Genomic DNA, 12,004 nt, shown 5'->3' with positions numbered 1-12,004 from the left:
AAGAGCAGTACAAAAAAAGATATGGAGGTGCCATAGCTAAGTGATTAAGCACCTGCTTTGCATGCAGATGAACCAAGTTCTGTCTCCAGCTTCTGAAACTGAAGTCATTTCTGCTAGGTGGGCATAGAAAGGTCTGAGACCTTGGAGAGTGCATGCCAGTGAGAGTAATAGACAGTGCTTGAACTACAGGATCTGCCTCAGCATAAACCAGTTTTATATGTTTTCAAATGGACAGTATAACGTTCCAGTGTTTACTTTCTTAATGGCTTCTCACTTGTGGTGGTAAACACTGAAATCCATGTTCCAGAAATGTTTTGCTTTTCTTATAAACTCAATAAAAGCAGAGATGCTCCCAGTGTTCAAAGTGAGGCGGTTTCCAAGGACTCATTGCTGCTCTACAAAGTTGGTGTCTGATCTTACTCATATGCTTAACTTTCCCAAAAGAAATATTGGGTCTTGAGCATGCTGAACTTATGCTGGATTGGGCTATTTAAGAATATTCAGTGAAGCAAATAAAACAATGTGAATATGCCCCCCCCCCGCCCCTGCCTCCAGACGGAACTCATCTTTCATTGTCAGTATATTTGCCATTTGCTATTCACATTTAAAGAAGCGAGATTCAGAGTTCTCATTTGTCTTTTTAATAAAGTAATGATCTTCACTTAATACAAAAAGCCCACATAGACAATAACTTACAAAAATGAGTAGTGTGCATTTTGTGCTTAAAATAACCTCACCTTCATTTCCTTCCTTTATGCTGAACAATGGACTTCTGCGTTCCTTACTTTGAGTAAATTCTGAAAAGCAAAGAAAGTTATTGAGGTTGTTGAGTATACTGTATTAAAATGTATTGTTGTCAGAGGTGGGGAACACATCACTAAGATAATGGAGAGAAAGCTGTTACAATGACTGGAAGTTTTGAAAGTTTCAGTAGTGGAGAAGAATGGAAGAAATTTAAGGAATATTTAGTAAAATATAATAATATAAGTGGAAATACTTGCAAGTACTAAATTTGGTTTAGGATAAAATTATGTTGAATTGCATAAAATGATGGATTGAGAATATTATGAAAAGAAAGGAAGTTAGTAATCTAAACAAGTTAATTTTACCAGAAAGTGGATATTGGAAAATTGCTAAAATGAGATTTAATGAAAATCAGTTAGGAAGGATTTGAGGAAGTCACCCAATAATGGAATGCAATTTGGATTATTAACTGTAATAAGTTTTGAATGTATGTTTGTTTTTCTTTTTTATATATTTGTTTGTTATTTTGTGTTGTGTTAAATTTGGAAAATTAATTTTATTTTTAAAAAAAAATTAAAAAAGAAAGTTTCAGTAATGAAGTTAGTGCAGTGTGAGCTACAGGTTACAAGCAGGTAAGGCATGGAAGAGGAGTATTATGCATGGCTAGGCTTAGCTAAGATGTTGATCTAGCAATTGGCACACATGATTTTCTCACACCAGTGCTTTCACCTCTGGTCCATTGGAGATAGAGGCAGAGCTGGCATAACTGGCTCACCATTGGACTTCTCCCCAGATCCCTCTCCTGAAGGGGAAAGCTCTTCACTGACAGATGATGACACCTCCACAGATGATGATGTATCACTTGGGGGGCCAAGTATCACAGAGGGGAATCTAGGGAGAGGGATTGATTGTTCAACCACTCTGGGAGTTGTAGCTCTGTGAGGGGAATGGGGATCTCTGAAAAACTCTCAACACCCTTAACAAACTATAGTTCCCAAGATACCTTGCTGGCTGTTTAAAGTGGTATGATGTTTCTTCAAATGTGTAATGCAGATGGGAGCTTACAGAGCCAGTTTAGAGTGGTATGACAGGCGGGAAGGCGGCGGGGTGGTGGTGGTGGTAATCAGTGTGTGTCTTTTGAAGGAGTGGCTGACAATCTTTCATTTGAGCTCTTTTGCAACTGCTGTTCAGCAGCTGAGAAACCAAGTGAGTCTTACTGAAAGAGAAAAGTGCAGTGCTGTGTAGTCAAAGGAAAACATGAGCCCATTACCTCTCAAATGACATATGGTGCTTTTGCTTGATCCGTTCAAGCAGAAGGTAAGTTTCCTCAGGAAGCAAATAAACAAGGAAATAGACTGTGTTCACACAAATTGCTGCTGCTCTGTAATCCAATTTTCAGCCTGTGCTCATGAAGCGGACCATTAGGCCACTAATGCTGAGGAAATGATTGACAGTTGTTCATTGTAGGGTTCCCAGCTGATTGAGAACAAGTCATAGCAGATACCCTCAAAGAAGAGGTATTGCATCCTGTGTGAGAAAAGCATGAATGCCTCTTCTAAGACGGTGCCTGCCACTTGTGATTTTTGTAAGTTACGTGCATTTAAAAACTACAGGGTTTTTTGAATGTGCAGTTTGATTAATTGGAGGCACCTTTCAACCAGTTAAAAGGTTTTAAATCAGTTAATCTAACAGTCATCTAAAAATCACAGCCTGAGTTATAGTAGGCTTTTCAGTTTGTCCTGTGTACTAGCAGTGCTTCACTGTTTGCAGTGGCTCCTCTGTGATGCAAACACTCAACTTGCTTAATATTTTAATGCTTTGCTTAGAAACAAGAGAATGCTTAACTTGATTATTCCTCATGGCTCCTGGCCCGATCTACCATTAAAGCTGTACTTACAGCACGGGGGAAAGGTAATTTCCGGTAAATGCTTGGGCCTAATTCTGTTGTAATTGTGGTCTGAAGATCTTGTCTTAGGCTGTGAAAGATTGGGATCTCGTTTGCAGTTCAGCTGCTGCAGGATGAAATAACCATGGAAAGGGCCAGCACAGATGTAAATATTTGCTGAACTGTGGACACGGCTGAATGCCAATGACCCTCTGCTTGATACTGGATGCATGTTCTTCCCTGCACCTGAGAATCTGTCTTGTCTGGGATAGATCATTTTGGCCTGCAGATAAGTGGGAATATGATTGCCATGAATTAATCTGATGTCAAGCTGCCCTATATTTAGTTTTAAAGAGGTTCTCAGGTGACACTTCTGCTTCTAAGTTAAAACAAATGTTGGGAGATGAACACTGCAATGCTTTGCTCGGCTATAATTGGATGTGCTCTTCCTGAAGTTGGAGGTTTAAAGACACTGGCAGCTGTTGAAGGGAAGTTATCAACACGAGTCCTTTCCCCCCCTTTGGCATGGCAATGTTTACAGTGTCTTATTTCCAGTTAAGGGTTTGTTGAAAGCTGCTGTTTCACAACACACAAATGCGGTAAATGCTGGAGACACGCACTACTTTGAACAATTACCTATTGTAGTCAAATTTCCTGTTTGTAGTGAGAATTGGAGATGTTGGCTGATGGCTCCATTCTGCTAACTGGCCTCAGGCACATCAGAGTGGCTGGTTGTTAAGATTGCCATTCCAGGGCCAAGGGTTATGTTACAGTAATCATGAAAGTGCCTTTTAAATGCTTCTTGGGAGTCTGTGAAGGAGCCAGGGTTTGAGCTAGTTGTAGTGGCTCAAATAATATCATTTCCTGCATCAATTGACTGAGTCTGAGCAGTAAAAAAGGAGTTAAGTTAAATTATATGGAGAATTGTTTTTAAATTGTTTCCCCCTTCTTTTCTGGTTTTATGGTTGTTAATTGTTTTGTTTTATAATTGTATGTTTTATTGCTGTAAGATAAATAAATTCATAGAATCGTAGTGCATATGATAAGACTTGACCAGTTGCAGCACGGAAACCATAACTCCTAGGAGCAGTCCAAGTGGTCTACATCTGGAATGACCTTTGAGATCAAAAACCATTAAAGTTTGTGTTTCTTTACTGTGAAAATTGCTAATGTAAATGATTGAAGCAGAAGCCCTGTTTGGTAAGGTAAAAGGTAAAGGTAAAGGACCCCTGGACAGTTAAGTCCAGTCGAATTTGGCTATGAGGTGTGGTGCTCATCTCCGCTTTCAGGCCCAGGGAGCTGGCGTTTATCCACAGACAATTTTCTGGGTCATGTGGCCAGCATGACTAAACCATTTCTGGCGCAACGGGACACCTTGGCGAGTGCCAGAGCACACAGAAAACCATCTCACCACAGCAGTACCTATTTATCTACTCGCACTGGTATGCTTTTGAACTGCTAAGTTGGCAGGAGCGGGGACAGAGCAAGGGGAGCTCACCCCATCAAAAGGATTTGAACTGCTGACCTTAGATCGGCAAGTCCAAGAGGCTTGGTGGTTTAGACCACAGCACCACCTGCGTTCCTGTTTGGGTACTCTGTACCATGTGCATCTGTAGGCCCTTGCAGTGATGAACTTGTTGCACAAAATACTCCTGTTATTTGGGACCCTGTATGGGATCATCAGGGACGCGGGTGGCACTGTGGGTTAAACCACAGAGCCTAGGACTTGCCGATCGTAAGGTTGGCGGTTCGAATCCCCGCGGCGGGGTGAGCTCCCGTCTTTCAGTCCCAGCTCCTGCCCACCTAGCAGTTTGATAGCACCCCTAAGTGCAAGTAGATAAATAGGTACTGCTTTATAGCGGAAAGGTAAACGGCGTTTCCGTGTGCTGCGCTGGTGCTGGCTCACCAGAGCAGCTTCGTCACGCTGGCCACGTGACCCAGAAGTGTCTCCAGACAGCGCTGGCCCCTGGCCTCTTAAGTGAGATGGGCGCAAACCCTAGAGTCGGACACGACTGGCCCGTACGGGCAGGGGTACCTTTACCTTTACCTATGGGGTCATCATACAGTCTCATTTCTGTTTTGTATATTAGAAACTTGGCCATTAGCTTTGGCAGAAACCTTTTTGCATAAGGCCAGCTATCATAACTCTGAATTGATAAAACTTAACCTGCCAAAACTCTAATATCGAGAAAAGGTGCTTGTTTTTTCCCTCCTAAACCTTGACGACATATGGGAATAGTTGATCTTACATTCCTTGTTTTGCAAATTTACTACGAGCTACTTTCTAACCAGATCGAGAAGGATACTCAAAAATTGTCTTCTGATCATCTGTTCATTCCCACTTGGATTGCCACAGGGTGCATGATTGTCCTGTTTGATATCTCATTTTCATTCCAGACCATGCTAGCATAGTTCCCTCTCAAAGCTCTTCTCAAATGGCACAAGCTCCTCACAGACTTCATCTTGAACATCCATTCCTTAAAGGAGCAACTATGTTTGGGTTTGTTGGAGGAAGCGAGTTTCTCTGGATTTCTTTCTGCACTGTTTAGTTGAACATTTGACCAGGAGCAGTCAATTTCCTGTTGAGAGGACCCTTTGTATAGCTTAGTTGTGTAAAATGTCTCTTGCATACAGCTGACATACTTGTTCTTACTATGCTGCTTCAGGTTTAAAATATTTCATCACTCTTCCATTATTTGTGTACAAATGTAAATAAGCTTCTGTCTTCTCTCATTTCAAGTTTTAGTCTTCCTCTTTGTAATGTGTTTTGTTCCCCTTTGAAGTGCCAGTTGTTGTTTGGTGGGTAAAAAAAAAATGCTTTCCAGGTTGTCATGTCTGTTAAGAAGCTATGTCATTGAGCAATATTGCTCTATTGATGGATAGAGCCAAATACCTTAGAACAAATGTTTTTGATATGTAAATCAGATGACTGCATAGACATTCACAATACAAGCAAATATCATTTATGGGTTTTAATACAAAGTAGTATCTATTTTAAGGGATGCGGGTGGCGCTGTGGGTTAAACCACAGAGTCTAGGACTTGCTGATCAAAAGATCGGCAGTTCAAATCCCCGCGATGAGGTGGGCTCCCGTTGCTCAGTCCCTGCCCCTGCCCACCTAAGCAGTTCAAAAGCACGTCAAAGTGCAAGTAGATAAATGGGTACCGCTCTGGCGTGAAGGTAAACGGTGTTTCCGTGCACTGCTCTGGTTCGCCAGAAGCGGCTTAGTCATGCTGGCCACTTGACCCGGAAGCTGTATGCCGGCTCCCTCGGCCAATAAAGTGAGATGAGCACTGCAACCCCAGAGTTGATCACGACTGGACCTAATGGTCAGGGGTCCCTTTACCTTTGCCTAGTATCTATTTTACAATAATGCACTGGGTCAATGCAAGCACTCTCACAAGCATTCGGGTAAAGTATGAGATGAAGGCCAATATTTGAACTTTGTTCTCTGGCTCAAATCTTAAGAAATACACATGAAAAATCTGACGTGGGAAAATTCATATGTTATTTTATGGGAAAGGCATGCGAAAGGGAGACTAGATTCTAGCTTGCACTCGATGTTATAAGCATGAGTTTTACTCTATTGCAGATTCATTGTCAGCCATACCTATTTTGTTTGCTTGTTTCTACTGGAAGGTTGGGCTGCTTCTGCAATGCAACAGTAGATGATGAGTTTTATTTATGAATAGCTTCCTATGAAGCATAATTAAGCCATATCCTTTAAGCCATTTTTAATCAGTAAAATGTTTGACCCAGTCAGATTATGACTTTCTGTACAGTGTGCTGCAGTTTTGTGGTGCTCGATGTCACGGTCTCACCTTTTTGCTTCAAATGGATTAATCCAGTCGCTGGTCTGGTTTATTACTTGTAAGCAACAATATAGAATGGAATCATCATTTAAACAATCTATATACAGTTTAATGCTCTTACAGTTTAGGACATGATCAACAAGCAGTTTGAAAGAAAGAAAATGCACAATACAATCTTTTATAAGCCGCAAAGCTCTGTACAAACACACTCTGTATAAATTGGGAGGGGGTGTACACACACACACACACACACACTCATTTACTGTATTATGTAGGTTCCCACTGCAAAAATCTAGAAGAACTAATTCTCTAATGCACAGCTCCCTTAACCAACTACATTCTTTTCGTGCCACCCCAGTGGGGCTCAGGAGCCCAGTTATGTCACCCCTTGCCTGCAGAGCTGGCAGCCTCTCACCCTTTTTCAAACACCCTCCCTTGTGGAGTGTTCCCTCAGCCTCCTCTCCTCTCCTTGGGAGTCCTCTGGGCAAGTTGCTGCTGTCACCCCGATCTCTGGGATGACCCCCCACTGTCTCAAAGAGAGGTGCCTCACCATTTGCCTATGGAGCTTATAGCCAGGGCTGCTGCAATAAACAGTTGTGCAAGCCTTTGGGAGGCAGAGATGCGAGAGGGCATCAGAGGGAGGAGGGAAAGAAAGAAAGAAAGAAAGAAAGAAAGAAAGAAAGAAAGAAAGAAAGAAAGAAAGAGGGACAGTGTTGCCCGTGGCACTCCTGACCATCATTCAAGGCACCCCAGGGTGCCATGGCACACTGGTTGAAAACCACTGCTCTAATTAATTAGATAGCCCTTCTTTCTTAGCGGTAGAATATTCTACTAAAACAATCATTACTCATGCAGTTTTAGCAAGAACAGCTTATCAATAACATCACGGTTAAACTGTAAGTTCTTCCTAAAAGAAGCTACTATAAATGAGGGGAAAATAGTACCACTACCATGCCTGCTGACAGGAATGTGTCTCATCACAAGAATGTAAGTAAAAGTCAACGATTTGCACTTGTGGAAAAGCCAAAATTATTCTCTGCAGAGGAACTGCATTCTCATGTTCACATTGTAAGATTTTTCTGTAATGTTTTCTTCTCCACTTAATGATGACTTCTCTGCATGGAGACAGCGGCAAGAAATACATTTTTAAAAATTGAATTATCCTGCTCATGAAGGCCACGTTGTCTCGAATGAACTAAAACAGGCAGGCCTTAAGCAGATTATTAAGATAGCATAAAGGAAAAAGAAATCTGTCTTTGAAAGTTCATCCAGCAACTCTGGATAGCAGGATCCTATTAATAGCACCATCCCATGCATGTTTAGTCAGAAATAAACCTCACTGTGTTCACTGTGTGTTTAGGGTTGCAACCTGACAGTGAAAATATTTCCATCTCTAATAACTCCAGAATATGCTGGTCTATGACCGTAATAAAGATTTGGATTTGGAATAACTGCCGGCCAACAGAACCCTTGATTGGTAGACAGCTAATAATGCAACCATCATAAATTCTACTCTGTGTAGTCATATTAGCAGAGCTAGGGATAACTTGGTGGGGAGCTGTATCAATCCGGGCCAAATTCCACAGGGTTACCTAGAGTTTAGATTACTTTGGTGCCAGGTCTTCTTAAAAACAGAACCCCATCTCACAACTGCGGTCTTCTGAAAGGTGAGCTAGTGCAGTTTAGTGGCTGAGCTATAAGTCCACTCATTGGTGCAGCTTGGGATTTCATGGCCTCCATGATGAAAAGGAGCTTGTTTTAAAACTGTATCTGAGATCATAGATCATAGAGTTCTGCTCCAAAACGTTGTTGATTTGGATTTTATGTACTGGATAGGTAGAAGGTAAGCTGTAATTGGAAAAGCCTGTACTCAGACCCTTCTAATGGACTTCCTCACTGGGTTTGGGCTATGTGCTGTTCTTGATCGCTGCAGGGGTAAGGTAAAGGTAAAGGGACCCCTGACCATTAGGTCCAGTCGTGGCCGACTGGGGTTGCAGCACTCATCTAGCTTTACTGGCCGAGGAAGCCAGCGTACAGCTTCCGGTTCATGTGGCTAGCATGGCGAGCCAGAGCAGCGCACGGAAATGCTGTTTACCTTCCCACTGGAGTGGTACCTATTTATCTACTTGCACTTTGACGTGCTTTTGAACTGCTAGGTTGGCAGGAGCTGGGACCGAGCAACGGGAGCTCACCCCGTCGCGGGGATTTGAACCGCCGACCTTCTGATCAGCAAGTCCTAAAGACCCCATTAAATTGATCTGGGAGACGTATGGACCCTGATGGCTTCTGACTCTTTCTAGGGGATTTGTTTCATGGATGTGACTGCCATTCATGCTGTGGCTCTGGCCACTCTCTGGAATGTTGAGATGTCCTAAGCACCAGCCTAAAGCAGGGTTTCCCAAACTTGGGTTTCCAGCTGGACTACGATTCCCATCATCCCTGACCACTGGTCATGCTAGCTAGGGATGATGGGAGTTGTAGTCCAAAACAGTTGGAAACCCAAGTTTGGGAAACCCTGGTCGTAAAGGCTCCAAGACACCCATTCCTTGGTTTACTAAGGAGTTGAGGAGCATGAAACAGCTGTGTTGACAGCTGGAGCACAAGTGCTAAAAGACTCATGATGAAGATTTGGAATTATCTGAGGATCATTCCTTACTTTATTCCTGGAACCCATACACCCAATCAGCACCGTAATGTCAGTGAGCTTATGCCTGAGTATTATCAGCTGCTCTGCTGACTGTCGTTACATGCTTCTGGCACGAAGGCAAGCAACAAAGCACAGAGTTTATTTATTTAAAACCACTTTCACAAAGAACCTAGGGTGGGGCACACTAAAACGGCACTGCAGTACACACACACACACACACACACACAACATTTAAAAATATGCAAGCTGGGAAAGTAAATTACAGACCCACAGAAAATTAATGCCCCTAAGCCTGGATTTCAGTTCTAAAATTTTGTTATCAACTGAAACTTTGGAGGCTTTAAATATGTTGGCATAGTCTTCAGTATTTACAGATCACAGATAATGTTTTGGCTGTGGAATCAAGCCGTGAGATCAGTTTAGAAGATCTACTCAGGAAGGGCGTTGTTAATGTTTAACTTGCAACATGGGGCCACATTGACTTTTCAAGTACTGTACAGTGTAGTAAAAAGGTAAAGGTACTGTAGCACCCTGCTTGTGGTTAACGCTTAGCTGGAATGAAATATTCAACGCAGCAATAGAGAAATTAAAATAATAATTTATTTGTCAGACAAATAAATGATTGGCACAGTGGTATATTTACCAAAAGCTCTGCACCACCCCAGCCCTGGTGGCCAGCACTTATATTCCCTCAGCCCAGCCTCCTTACTCCTCCTTTGGCTGCCTCTGTCCAATCAGCCTGGTTGAAATTCCTATTGGCTGTTTGCTAGAACCAATCATAAATGATACACCCATTTCCTATTACCTTTTATGGGAGACAAAGAGCTATATTTCCTTCTATCAATATCTTACATTTGCCTTGACAAGGCGTCTTAAATATCAGATCACCCTATGCCCTTTGCTCTTCTGCTCTTTGCTCTTCTGCCCTTGGCAACAGGGGCAAATGGCTAAAACAGATGGCTCATGGTTTCAAATTTTGTCATATAAACAGAGGTCTTGGGTTCACCTTCTCACACACCATCAATGAAATAAGAATCTAACATAAGAATCTAACATCTCTTACTTTCTACATTCTTTTGTATAGTTACATTAAAGTCAGTACATATATATAGATTGATTTTTAGAAGGGAAGAACTTATTAAAAATCAAGTTTCTAAAATGACCAAAAACAACCTCAGAACAGTTTCTCTTCCTCACCAGGCAGCAGCTGTTGTTGCTTTTAGCTCTTTGCCTTTTAACCTTCTCAGGATACCTTAAACCATGTTTTGATGGGAGGCACTATTTACCAACTCTAATTAGTGTTTTTGCAGCTTGGATTGTATTCTGTAATTCGTATGACCTTTTGTTCCCAGCTTTTGCTCCTTTTTTACAACTTTAAGGTACTGCAACAAATCAATGAGGGGCCCTTGTTCAGGAGAATAAACAAAAAGACTCTCAGCCAGGTGGTTTCTGCCTGGCCTGGAGCAAGCATTTGGAGCAAGCATCTACAAATATATTTTTAAGCTTATTTTAAAATACAGATCTTTGATCAGATGCCTCAGTACCCCTGCCCGTACGGGCCAGTCTTGACAGACTCTAGGGTTGTGCGCCCATCTCACTCAAAGAGGCCGGGGGCCAGCGCTGTCCGAAGACACTTCCGGGTCACGTGGCCAGCATGACATCTCTGCTCTGGCGAGCCAGAGCCGCACACGGAAACGCCGTTTACCTTCCCGCTAGTAAGCGGTCCCTATTTATCTACTTGCACCTGGGAGTGCTTTCGAACTGCTAGGTTGGCAGGCGCTGGGACCGAGCAACGGGAGCGCACCCCGCCGCAGGGATTCGAACCGCCGACCTTTCGATCGGCAAGCCCTAGGCGCTTAGGCTTTAACCCACAGCGCCACCCGCGTCCCCTGTACAGTGTAGTACATCTACCAATATTGATGATACTGGGGTGTGTCTTAATGTGCTGGGGCAGGCGATTTTTTTTAAAAAAAAAACTTGTCCCACATTCATTATTTGAGTGTATAATATGGATAGTTCCTGCACTCTCGCACACATGCACACACTCAGCAATGATACCACCTTTGTCTATTTTACTGTTACAGTAATTTGGCCTAGTTTTGCTTTCCAAACTCTTTATGTACTGATAGTGCCATGTGAGCAATTAAGCACTACTGTTGTCAGTCAAACTAGAAACACTGTGTGCTTGGCAGATGTTTCAGTATTTATGTGATTTTCTTCAGTACATAATTATAATATATATTTAGGCACCAGTTTCATAGATGAAAATCAAAGGCGGTTTTCAAAGTCATTTGTGTTGGAGTGGTTTCTGTCTTTGCTGCTTTCTCATACACATTGAGCTTACTGTTTTTCATCCTTGTAAACTTATGTAGACCTTCCCAATAGTTTTGCTTGTTATGCAAGGAAAAGCATCATTGACAGCTGAACCAGCGCTAACTCCAAACTAAAGTTGTATCTGCCTGATTTAACCAAAACTTCAGTTTGGAAACCTTTATACATTCCAAAATGAATTATAAGAGGAAAACATAGAACAATTTTCTCTTGTATGGTCTGTGTATTCTGATGTTCTACATATTAATTAAATTACTGTGCCAATAAATAATAAATAATAATAATCTTGATATGATTACATCAATATAATTTTGTGCACTGTAATTTCATTGATGTGCAAAATGATTAAGTCAAAATGAAATGATGGCAAATTGCTAAAGCATTGGCACTGTTCTGGAGACCAGATCAGTCAGTTTGGACCCCCAAATCTGGATTTTCCAAAATCTGGAAAGTTGGGTGGAGATAATTCCGTGGGCATCCCGAGAGAGGAGCTGTTTCTCCTGTTTGTTTTCAGTTGGACTTGATGCAGCACAGCCTTAGGCTTTGGGAGGAACAAAAAGTTAGTTCTTGCTTGATGCAGTTTAA

General features: G+C 42.1%; 1 protein-coding gene and 1 long non-coding RNA gene across 6 annotated transcripts in view; one reads left to right on the top strand and one right to left on the bottom strand.

Moving 5' to 3' along the window:
- Positions 1-12,004, top strand: part of PLCB1 (phospholipase C beta 1) — a 455,632-nt gene that overhangs the window by 145,639 nt on the left and 297,989 nt on the right. The gene's annotated exons all lie outside the window — the stretch shown is intronic.
- LOC310673554 overlaps positions 1-12,004 on the bottom strand; it is a 33,152-nt gene that overhangs the window by 5,944 nt on the left and 15,204 nt on the right. For all 3 annotated transcript variants that reach the window (XR_014509098.1, XR_014509099.1, XR_014509100.1), the window contains exon 5: positions 738-797. This is a non-coding gene — a long non-coding RNA (uncharacterized lncRNA). The remainder of the gene's footprint in view (positions 1-737; positions 798-12,004) is intronic.

This window comes from Podarcis tiliguerta, assembly GCF_965153285.1.
Source record: "Podarcis tiliguerta genome assembly, chromosome: 3".
Classification (NCBI taxonomy): Eukaryota; Metazoa; Chordata; class Lepidosauria; order Squamata; family Lacertidae; genus Podarcis; species Podarcis tiliguerta.
The sequence above is the reverse complement of the archived record's forward strand: the minus strand, read 5'-3'. Positions and strand labels throughout refer to the sequence as shown.